The sequence below is a fragment of the Miscanthus floridulus genome, chromosome 8 (assembly GCF_019320115.1).
Source record: "Miscanthus floridulus cultivar M001 chromosome 8, ASM1932011v1, whole genome shotgun sequence".
NCBI lineage: Eukaryota > Viridiplantae > Streptophyta > Magnoliopsida > Poales > Poaceae > Miscanthus > Miscanthus floridulus.
Genome location: NC_089587.1, coordinates 11,693,024 through 11,705,198, shown reverse-complemented (window position 1 = coordinate 11,705,198; position 12,175 = coordinate 11,693,024). Strand labels below are relative to the sequence as shown.

General features: G+C 50.6%; 1 long non-coding RNA gene across 1 annotated transcript; it reads right to left on the bottom strand.

Annotated features, from left to right (window-relative positions):
- Positions 1–10,050: 10,050 nt before the first annotated feature.
- On the bottom strand, positions 10,051–11,941 carry LOC136475714 (uncharacterized). Its single transcript, XR_010763272.1, has 3 exons — positions 11,635–11,941; positions 11,472–11,540; positions 10,051–10,326 (listed from the first exon to the last, which is right to left on the bottom strand). It is a non-coding gene; the product is annotated as an uncharacterized lncRNA (long non-coding RNA).
- Positions 11,942–12,175: the final 234 nt, after the last annotated feature.

Genomic DNA, 12,175 nt, shown 5'->3' with positions numbered 1-12,175 from the left:
TAGTAACACGAGCAATGATAACAAACTAGATGTAGGGACATTCTGCCTGAACCAGTATAAACCTCGTGTCCTCTTAGCACACCATCCGAGACAGACGCACAATGTTAGAAATTTACTAGTCGGTGGCAACTCGAAACACCAACAGTGTGGAAACCTTCTGACATGCCAGGCATACCAAGGGAGGTCACCGAGCATGTATTATGCCTTGTCCTAGGCTCAAAGTCTGCCAAGCAATGCTTGCGTTGCTTTAACGACGAGAGGCGTAGGGCCATAGGCGAGGAGATCGCCAAACTCCTAGCAGCTAGGTTCATCAAAGAGGTATACCACTTCGACTAGCTAGCTAATCATGTTCTTGTGAAAAAGAAGAACAGGAAATGGAGAATGTGTGTTGATTATACTGGCCTCAACAAGGCATGTCCAAAGGACTATTTTCCTTTGCCACGCATAGACCAGATAGTCGACTCTACCTCAGGATGCAAAATCCTCTCCTTTCTAGATGCCTACTCAGGCTACCACCAAATCACAATGAAAGAGTCCGACCAGGTCATGACTTCATTCATCACCCCGTATGGTTTGTACTGCTATGTAACCATGCCTTTTGGTCTAAAGAACACTGACACCACCTATCAATGGTGCATGTAGCGATGCTTCACCGACCAAATCGACTTGCCCGACCAGCCTGACCAAGTCGAGCGGCCAAAACCAACAATCACCGTCTATGTAGATAATGTAGCGGTGAAAATGGCTCAAGCTAGAGACCTGATCATAAATTTGGCCACAACATTCGCAAACTTCCAAAGGTTCAATATCAAATTGAATCCTGAAAAATTTGTTTTTGGAGTTCCGAAGGGAAGCTCCTTGGATACATCATGTTTGAGCACAGTATCAAAGCCAACCCTGAAAAAATCATGGCCATCTCCAACATGGGTCCTATATGCAACGTCAAGGGCGTACAGAGGCTCACCGACTGTTTGACCGCCCTAAGACGGTTCATCTCCCGACTAGGGGAACGGGGGATGCCTCTCTATAAACTTCTCAAGAAGACAGATGCATTTGTCTAGACAAAGGAGGCACAGCAGGCTTTGGAAAGCCTCAAAGCATCACTGACGTCGGCCACAGTCTTCGTCACTCCCAAACATTGTGAGCACCGCCCTCATCGTCGAAAGGGTCAAGCCGGGACACCCCCTGAAGGTTCAATGACCGGTGTACTTTATCGGTGAGGTACTCACTGACGCCAAGGCTTGATACCCCTAGGTGTAGAAGCTTTTGTACGTCGCGCTGATGGTGACCCGGAAGCTCCTACACTACTTCACCGACCATGAGGTCATGGTCATCACCTTATACCCACTGGGAGACATCATCCGCAACCGCAATGTGGTGGGACAAATCTCCAAGTGGGCTCTCAAGCTCATGGGCCATGGCATCAGGTATGTCCCTCGCACCACTATTAAGTCTTAGGCTCTCACCGACTTCATCACTGAATGGACAAAAGTCCAGCTCTCGACCCCGGACATCACCCACGAGTACTGGGCAATGTACTTCGATGGGTCAGTTATGGCGCCCGGCTCGAGGGCTGGAGTGGTTTTGATCTCCCCAGATGGGAGCAGGCTCTGCTACGTGATCTATCTCTATTTTTTTTGCCTCAAACAATGCCATAGAGTATGAGGCCCTCATCAACGGAATGCGCATCGCCATCGAGCTCGACGCTACGTAGCTGTACATCTGTGGGGACTCAGAGTTGGTTGTCGACCAAGTCATGAAGGAGTCCTCCTGCAAGAGCCCTCTCATGGTAGCATACTGCCAAGAGGTGCGCAAGCTCGAGGACAAGTTTTGAGGGATCAAACTACATCATGTCCCCCAAAAGGAGAACAATATCGCTGATTTCCTCACAAAATTGGCTGCCAGGTGGGTTCCATCTCTGGATGGGGTCTTCATCAATGATCTCCACGAGCCATCTGCCCGCATTCTGGAGGATCCAATCTAGACACACTCTGACACCAATCTGGCACTCGGGGGCTCCAACCTCTCGACGTGCCTCGACCCCAACCAAGTGCTCGGGGGCTCCAACCTTGGTGCCTCCATGACAACGTCGTTGTGGTGGCACTCGATCAGGCTGACTAGAGAGCACCACTACTCGCCTACCTCCTCGAGGAGGTTCTCCCATCAGAAAGGACTGAAGCATGATGAATCACTCGATGCATCAAGACATTCATCGCCATCAGTGACAAACTTTATAAGCGAAGTCCGTTGGGAGTACTCATGAAGTGCATCCCGATCGACCAAGGGAAATAGCTCCACTTCGAGGTCCATGCCAAAATCTGTGGTCATCACGTGGCCCCAAGGTCGCTGGTCAGGAAAGCTTTTCGCTAAGGTTTTTACTAGCCAACTGCGCTGTGAGATGCAGAGGAGGTTGTTCGTAGGTGTGAAGGATGCCAGTTCTATGCTCGGCAAACTCATCTACCGGCATAGGAGCTTCAGACCATCCCCATCACCGAGCCATTCGTGGTCTGGGGCCTCGACATAGTCGAACCCCCTCAAAAAGGCCCTGGGTGACTTCACTCACCTGCTCATAGCAGTGGATAAATTCACCAAGCGGATAGAGACGAAGCCCATCACCAATATCCACTCGAAAGAGGCGGTCAAGTTCTTCCTCGACATCATCTATTGATTTGATATTCCAAACTATATCATCACCGACCATGGAACAAACTTCACTGGGAAGAAATTTCTAGACTTCTGTGATAGATATGGTATCAGGATCGATTGGGCCTCGATTGGGCACCCACGTACCAACGGTCCAGTCGAGCAGGCCAATGCATGGTCCTCCAAGGACTCAAGCCCCGCATCTTCGACCGACTCAAGAAGTATGCCGGGTGATGGGTTGCAGAGGTTCCAGGGATCCTCTAGAGCCTAAGAATGATGCCAAACCGGTCGATAGGGTTCACCCCCTTCTTCCTCGCTTACGGAGCCGAAGTAGTGTTGCCCTCTGACCTCGATCATGGTGCCCCAAGAGTAAAGGCCTTTGACCAAGACCAAGTCGCGAAGTCTCAGTAGGATGCAATCGACCTACTCGAGGAGGCTCATGAGATGATCATCATCCACTTCGCTCGTTCCCAGCAAACTCTCCGTAGGTACCATGAAAGAAAAATAAGGGGCAGGATCCTCGAGGTCGGTGACCTTGTACTCCAAAGAACCTAGTCAACCAAAGAGAAACATAAACTCTCTCCACCATGGGAAGGACCCTACATGGTGACCGAGGTGATCTGGCCGAGCGCCTATCGGCTGAAGGACGACAAGGGCAATGTTCTCACCAACACATGGAACATCGAATAGTTACATCGTTTCATCTGTTAAAACTCGGTCTTATCGTTCTCTTTCCATTCAACGTTTGATCCTACAGCACCCTAGCCCAAGCACTCTTAGCCTAGGTCACTTGGGGGCTCCACGGGGATGCGATAGCACCCTCCTCTTTTACTATCATATAGTAATACTTTTCGCCCAAACGAAAGGGCGTCGCTCAAATGAAAGGGCATTCCGTTCCTTTGATTACCCTACATAACTTGCATTTTAACCTCCCAACCGATCACACCCCGCCATGACCTATGGTTACGAGAAGCTGAGGCTCACAGGCCATGCTTAGGTTCTTAAAGTTGTAGCCTATGGGTCAACGGGCAGGTACGAAAAAGAAAGGACAAAAAACAAAGCTATGCTAGGGTAAAAATAAGGGTAGATGGGACAAGCTTACCCTCATGAGTGATTTCATCACAAAATGAACTTAGAATATTCATGAATGTAAAGCTATTCACATGGGGGCTCCCCCATGAACTCGTCTCTTACATGAAGTGACTATTTCTACTCTAAACTCTATTATGGCCTCCCGGCGGCATCGGCTGACGGTACGGTTGACAAGGACGAAGGCAACTCACTTTCAGTTGGGACGATGTTCGGCTCTGTTGGGGTAGGACGACGCTTGCCTCTGACCTAGTCTCTACTCCCTCCATAGGCTGGACAACATCTTCTCAGCGCATGTCTTCAGACACGGATGAATGGCAAGCCACCATCACCCCCTATGAGGTGACCTGCTCAACAACCATCTGTGCATGTGGCACCAAACTCTCCCCCAGCGCATGGATTTCATTTGCGCTCCACCCATCGGCGTATCCTCTATAGATGGCCATGAAGTCTAGATCAGGGTGATGGGTCACCACTGAGGTCAGCACCCTCGTCATTATGTACAACATGCCATTGGAGATGAGCGCCCAAACTTCATTCGGGACCTCCGCTAGCTGGACGACGGACGTACTGGTGCTCGGTCCTGACCCAAACACCTCGGAGATGACCACCTGTGTGATGTTGTGAATCTAGTCGAGCTCCCCCTCTAGAGCGTGTTGCTCCTCAAGGGACTAGGCTAGCGCCTCCATGCCCTGACCGATCGTCACTTTGACCGTCTCTAGCTCTTCCTCCAGAGAGTCGATCTTTTCACCCAGTTCTAGAAAAAGACAACAAATTTAGAAGCAAATGAAAGGAAAAAACAAGGCATCAACCGAGGGCGGAACAGATACGTACCAAGGCGGGCGCTTTTGAGAATGGAGAGCCCTTCCTCTTGCTGGGTCACCCTCTCGAGCAGTCGAGCGTTTGACTCCTCTACCCTGAGCATCTACCCCCAGAGCACAACCACTTCTTGTTCGGCGTCCGACTAGGCCTTCCGCTTTGCCTCTAGAGCCTCCAAGGACTTTTGAAGCATTGTCTCAATCTCTGCCAAGTGGACCTTTGCCACATTAAGTTCCTGCTCGACAGCAGTCGCACGCTCGACCGCACGTAGCTCTACCGCCTTGCTCCCATCGCCTCAGCCATCTGGTCATGGGACTCATGGTGGGCGGACTCTAGCTGGTGCTTGAGATTGTCAACTCACCATGATGCCATTGCTTCCTGCTCCATCCGACTGTGCTCCTCCTGAAGAAATCAGGACTTACGGATGTACATCATCTCTAGATCCTATGAGATAAGAAGCATGCATGCTGAGACAACCATTAAAAAGCCAAGGAGTCAAGGATGACACCAAAAATGCAGAGAACTTACCTTTGTAACTCGTGGTAGGTCGACTATCATGGCCTGATAGATGAGCTCAACCCTCTCCAAGGCCTCCTTAAGCCTCGCCTTGGTAAGGGCAAGATCAGACTCCATCGATAGTCCTCTTTCCTCGAGCAGGTGCCAGAGCTTCACCTCCTCCTTGTCATGAAGGATGAATCGGGCATTTCTCGGCTCACCAGGGCAAGGCCACACCAGCTCATGGGTCACCCCCGACCCACTGGAAGATCCAGCCAACACAGTATCATGTGACGACCGGATCATCACTAGCTCTTAGGATAGCGGGATGGCTAGCGGCTCCACTCAGGTGTCTTCCTCACCGAAGAAGAGGATGTCCACTGCTAGGACTCCATGGCTCATCGGTAGATGCACTACCTCTAGCCTAGCCATGGTTCCTCCCGCCCCCTCTAGCTCTAACCAGGCGGGTGAACCATGTGCTCCTCCATCAAGCGAGGCAGGGAGCCTGGTTTCCCACCTCTCCTCCTCCACAACTATTAGGGGAGGGACCGCGAGAGTCACCTCTGACCTGACCTCCGCCATCACCACGGGGATCGCCGCCATCACAGCCACCGCCACTGCTGCCGTTCTCATGACCGGCTAGGAAGACGCAACCCCTAGTAGGGAAGGTCACGCTGCCACCAACCTACTTCCCCCACTGCTCGTTGCGACCCACTACATGTTGTGTCTCCACTCTTCTCGCATGGAAGGTGGGGAGATTCCCAGTCCTACCAACCACACTCAAAAACTCAACTATGAGAACAAAAAGGAGCATGAATGCATACCTAGATGAAAGAGGCAGAGCCCTGAAGCCCTGATCGGTTGACGATGAGCCAACCAGATGAGGATCACTCGCAGGTTGTGACCCATGCCCCCTCGCATCGGTCAAGCATGGGGCTGACCCGGCCGGTCCCCGATCGGCCCGCGAATAGCCACGACCGCCAGCTCGTGGCAAAACCACCAGAGCAACTGGCGAGGCAAAACCACCGGAGTCCTCAATCGGCCCACGAACGGCCACGCACCAACCCCGAAGATGCAGGGGAACGATCATGTCCCCCCGACCGATTGGCGTGCTCCACCACACTCAGGGCAGGGGGGCACGAAGCCGACGATGCCTTCGAAGGGTGCGGCGACCATGCCCGCTTTGCCTCTCATTTAAGGGCGGTGTCTTTGCTTGCAGCACGCTTCCTCAACTCAGGAACATCGCCGCACATCTCCACATCACGCCCACCACTGATGGATGTAGCTGTGGGCTCATGGTGCTCCACCGAGGTCACAACAGCGCCCCTAAATCCTTCATACTCCGAGGCACTTGTGTCGTCACCCATCTCTATGGGCTCATCCGACTCGAGCTCTGCCTCCATGTCACTCCAACTCTCCCCCCCCCCCCCCGGACCCACCGATTGATCTCCTTCTCCTTATCAAACCTTCTCCGATCCTTTTCGGCTTTCTTCTTCTTCTTGGCAAGCACCGCCTCCCTCTGGGTAGCTTGTTGAGCCATGCCTATCACCCCTCTCGGAAGATGCGGCCAGGATTTATAGCCCATGAGTCCCTTCAAAATGGGCAACTCGGAATCAATCAAAACAAGAAGGAAAAGGTCACAAAAAAGGGGGGCATACAAAATTAGACAGCTTCACGACATGAAGGGGACCAGGCATCCCTTTGAGGGAGTCTTTATCCCTCAACTACAGCACCCAATCAAGATGACTCCAGACTTCATCCTTTGGCAACTCCTCCGGTGACGCACGGTCAGGATCCATCAGGCCGGAGTATTCCCACATTGGCCATGTTCTTTCCGCCAATGGGGAAACCCAAAGGTGGAAGAAGGTATGGAAGACCCACAACCCATCAAGGCCATGCTGCATAAGCCTCTGAAGCTCAGTCTCGATAACCTCCAACTTGTTCTACCGACCGGCGGAACCCCACGACCAGCTTTCCCTCCTCTCCTACCTTTTTTCGGTGAACATCAGGAATGGCGCTTCCATCGGGTTCCTAATGTAGAACCACTCACCGTGCCACCCCCGGTTGGAGTCATAGGGGGAGTACGCAAGGGAGGGGACCGACGGCTTTGGCTTCTTCTGCAAGGCAAATCCCCTAACTGGCGTGATTCTGGGCGGCTTTCCCTCGGACAGAGCTCGCCCACTAAAGATCCACCAAAAGAGGTCCACGTGCGGCTCTATCCTAAGGAAGGCCTCATAGACGATGATGAAGCCGGCGATGTGCAGTACCCTAGTTGGGTTGAGGTGTTGTAGCTTCAGGCCCCACTCATTGAGGAGCCCGCACAGGAAACAATGCACGGGGTACCTAAGCCCGCGCTCATGGAAGGCGAGGAAGGAGACGACCTCGTCGGCCTAGGGTTGCAGAACAACTTCCCCTAGCGTAGGAGCCCTCCAATGCGCCACCTCCTTCGATGGGAGCAACCCCTTCTCGGCAAAGGCGGCCAGCACCTCCTCATCCACATTGGAAGGCCTCCAGTTCAACATCGCGCCTCAGATTTATGAATGAATCTATGAGTTCCCCTCTCCCTCGCTCTACCCACCTCTCTCCTAGAAATCGCCGCAGCACATGAACAAACTTGGCGAAAAGGAGGAAGGAGGAACGACAGCAATTGAAGGAAGGCAAAAGAATGGGAGGAAAATCCTCTCCCTTCCCCCTATTTAATGCGAAAAGGTGTGCGGCAGGACGTGGCCCTAGTTGATGGGATGCGCCCTACCCAACGAAACATCGCTCGGTTAGTGAGACGTGGCCTAGGTAGGGCCCACCACTAAAGCAACCCGAGCTCGGGAAATAAGGCGTGATGGCACGCAAACAATCCTCCGCCTTCCCAGGCAGGGTTTGAAAGGGCCCACCAACGGAATCTCCATCGAGGAGAGGCCAACGGGTCACCCGAGTCGATCGGATGGCTCGGGCAGCTGCCGAGAGATAGGTAAGGAGTAGCGGGATGCCTCATACGGGTTATGCCGACCCTATCATGAATGACGGACATGGATCCCATTCGGACATATCCGATAGGAGCTCCCCAGACCTGTCACTCAAGCCATCGAGGTAACCTTACCAAACCCCCTTTTTTGTTTTCTAGTGCATAATCATTCATTCATCCATTCTCATGCGTGCATTCATACATTCATCCATACATTCATCCCATACATCCAAGCATTACATATACAGTTGTTGTATCACAACGCTTCATGTTGCATCACGAAGCGGAAGTCGCCTCATTCAATATGAGTGACAACCGACCGAGGTTCGAAGGCCAACCCGCTAAGGGCTCGAGGCCGCCTCATGTCAAACAAAGCCAGAGGAGAAAACGCAGATGAGCCCTAGCGGCCCTTGCCTGATCCGCTCAGAAGCGGACAGGGTCATCTCGACCTTCTTGTTCAATCCTGACCTCGAGCCATGCCCACAGAATCTCTATCGAGGGGAGGCCAGTGGGACACCTGAGTTGGTCTTCGGAATAGCTCGGGCATCTATCGGGAGACGGGTTAAGGAGCAGTGGAATGCCACATGAGGGCTATGCCGACCCTGTTATGAACAACAGACCCGGATTCCACTTGGACATACCCGTTATTAAGCTCACCGAGCGTGTCACTCGAGCCATCGAGGCAAGCGACGTTAGGTCAACCCCTCCGGTTGCGGAAACTGCGAACGGGTGACTCACAAAATTAGACCGACCCCTTGGCCGTGCCCGACACTTAGGTTAGCGCTCCATCTCACCTGACCCCTCGGCCGCGCATGACACTTTGGGTTTGTGCTCCGTCTCGTTCGACGGCGACCCACGATCTTACACCCACCGGGTGCGCTTGTGAAACGAGTGTAAACAACCCCTTCACGACTTCACAGAAGTCCCAAAACGGCTTGGGGCTCCTGTTGGGTTTATAAACTCGGGGTCCCTAATGGACCCGCTTCCCTACAAAAGCTCAGTCTAGCAGACGGCGTAGCGACAACGTGCGCCTTCCGGGCCGGCCCAGATAAATAATGACAGGCCCGGAGAACGATCTGGTCCCCGACCGGAAGGCCTAGCCAAGGTGGGGACACAGTCGAACTCCATCCTCCTTTTCTGACCGAGGATACACCGGACCTCTGCTCATGGCTCTTCCCCGGCAGACACGGTCGGGGCCGACTAGGAACGACCGACCGGGGATGCCCGCTCGGTGAGGGCCTAGGGATCAGGTGGAGTAGATAAGGTAAGACGCTCAAGTCAAACCGCAATACCGAGGACCATACCCTTCCATACCCTACACACCCGCAGGACGGTGCCACCAGGCCATGCCAGACGGGTACTATGCAACCTTCTAGGCGTGTCAGAACATAAACAGTATTGTAGGCGCCGATGTTTGCCATACCAGGCGAACACGGTAGAGCCTGCCACATACATCTAGACATAAATAGTATTGTGGGCACCGACGACCGTCTCATACCCAACAGCGTGGGCAACAAGACTAGGTAGCACACGTATACATTCTCTCTCTTTCTCTGACTTGTAAGGCCATCCCCTTCAACTATAAAAGGGGATGAGCTCTCTCCTAAAAAGCTCTCTGACTCTCTAAAAAAAGAGAAGCTAGATGATTCGACTCAAGAATCTCAGAACTCGAATAGCTCAATAGCTCTAGAACTCTAAAGCTAGACAGAGCATATGCTCCAATACTTAGCGCACGTTAGAGTCCTCGTCACTCTCGGCCCTTCGGTTCAGAGTCCGACCGGGCCTTTAACACCCCCCTTATTATTCCTATTCGTTTGTAACCCCACAGCAAACTTCGAGCACCTGGGCTCAGGACTAAAGTTATCGACCGACTGAAACTAGACGTAGGGCACGTTGCCTGAACCAGTATAAATCCTGTGTCATTGAGTGCTAGGCCACATCCGATCACAACGCACGACAAAACTACAAATATTTACTTGTTGGTCACTTTTCGCACCGACAAATTATTATATATATCATATACATAAATATGATTCTATATTTTCAGCATGAATAATACAGCCAAAGTCACAACTCACAAACATGGATATGGGGAAGAAAATAACCATTACATATATTATCATATACAAAGATAGCAAATAGGGCATAGCTGAGACCAATTGCCTATCCAAGTAGAGGAATTGGTAAGATCAATTTTCATGTGGCTCCTGTAAATAAAGATGCTATAAATATGATGCAAGGCATTTCCTTCAAGCACATTTGTAGAAACATTTCCTTTTTTACCTTCGGTTCAAATCAATTGGAATTTGCCAGGATTATTACTGTAAAAACAACAAAAGAACACAAAATTAAGCATGGAATAGGGAGCAGAAGACAAACAATATGAGGATAAAATAATCTGCTAATACCATAAAATTAGATGTCAGATTAAAACTTTAAATGGAGATTCCCACACTAGCAAGAATGCATCAAACGCATGGTAAAATCTCTTCCCATGAATCTCATCACAAGTTCCTTTTACCCAAATCTAACTGAGAGTTAAACTGCTGCTAGTTTAAACAAAAATAAACCAAGAACACAGCAGCTAGTGTAGAGAATGTTTAAAAAACCTTAACAGCTCATAAGCATTAAACATATCACTATGGAGTAAACTAGTATTACCAAGCATGCTTCTGTAGCAACACAAAAACTAGGCACAAGCAAACTAAGCACATAAATTAAACTGAAGACACCACAAATCAGCTCAAAGCAGTAGCATGCAAATAATGATTAGCTTCACTATTGCATTCTAATATAGCCCATATATTGACAAGTCATCAGAAACCTTCAGTCCTTGAACTCCAAAGGCGAGGTCAAGTTATCATGCTGAGCTTATTCCTGCAATAACCTAGCTTACAATCGTTGGCAAAGTTTAGATGCAGCTGACTTCATAAGAAACAGAACATATAACTCAAAACATTTTACAAGGAGGGAGATAAACTCAGAACCCATAACTCAAAGAAACAGAACGAGCTGGGATCCTGGACATCAGGTTATAGGATTTCACACAACCCATATTAACTATTAAGTATTCGGAATTCCAGACACTGCAGAGGCAGGAGAAAACCTGAACTCGTTTAAGATAAACACATACCATACTACTAATCCAAAATCTCCTGGGGAAGTAGCAAGAAAGTTGGAAACTACTCACGCAATACATGTCTTTTCTACTACTGCTTCAGAGATACGAACGTTGAATACATATTTGGACTACAAATAATGTAAACTCGAAGTGAAATTTTACAGTGCTTAGGAAAAAACTAGAGCATCCATTTAGATAGATCAGATGGCTATAAAATAAGAAGAACCAATATAGAGGAACTTAAGTTGTGGGCCAGAACTTGAAATATGTCGGTCCGGAACAAAAAAAAATATATATATGGGTCAGGAATTATTTCTAAAATAAATTTGAAGGGTAGAATAGTACTTTTTGCCTCTTATCTCCCTGTGCTGACTTAGCGTGATGATGTTCACCAAGATGCGCATCCGGTCTAGTCTGCAGCAGATCAGATCGATCGAAGTGAGCTTCTTGCGATGCATTTATGGCGATGGCGTGGCGGCATGCATGCAAACGATATAGAGATGCTTACTTGGCAGTGAGGCGGGGATGAGGGTGGCCATCCAGAGCACCTTGGAGACGGAGGTCCTGGGGAGGAGGACGAGCGCGGTGCGGCTGACGGCGGCGGCGCCGGCGGCCATGTGGAGCGCCTCCTTGACCTTGGCGTCGATGTCGCGAAGGCAACGACCACGCAGGGGCTGTGCGTCCGGACGATGCCCCGCATGCTGCCGTAGACGGCCGTAGCACGGGCACCTCGGAGCGCGATGGCCTGGTGTCCAACGCCGATGCCGACGCCGAGTTGAGACGGTGGCGAGGCCCTCGCCGCGTCATTTCTTCCATGCGTAGGAAAAAGATGGGAGAAAGGCAGGTTGAGTATCCAATGGAATAACCATATTACCCTTAATTACTTTTAACTATCCTCAAGGTATTTTTTTCAGCCAAAAAAATATTCTACGGGAGGAATCGCGGGTTCCTCCTAAGCACCGTAACAAAGCTCAAACTCGAAATAGATGTATACGTTGCGCGTCAAGATCTTTCTATGGCTGTCATTCCGAGAAAGCAGTGGACTGCTG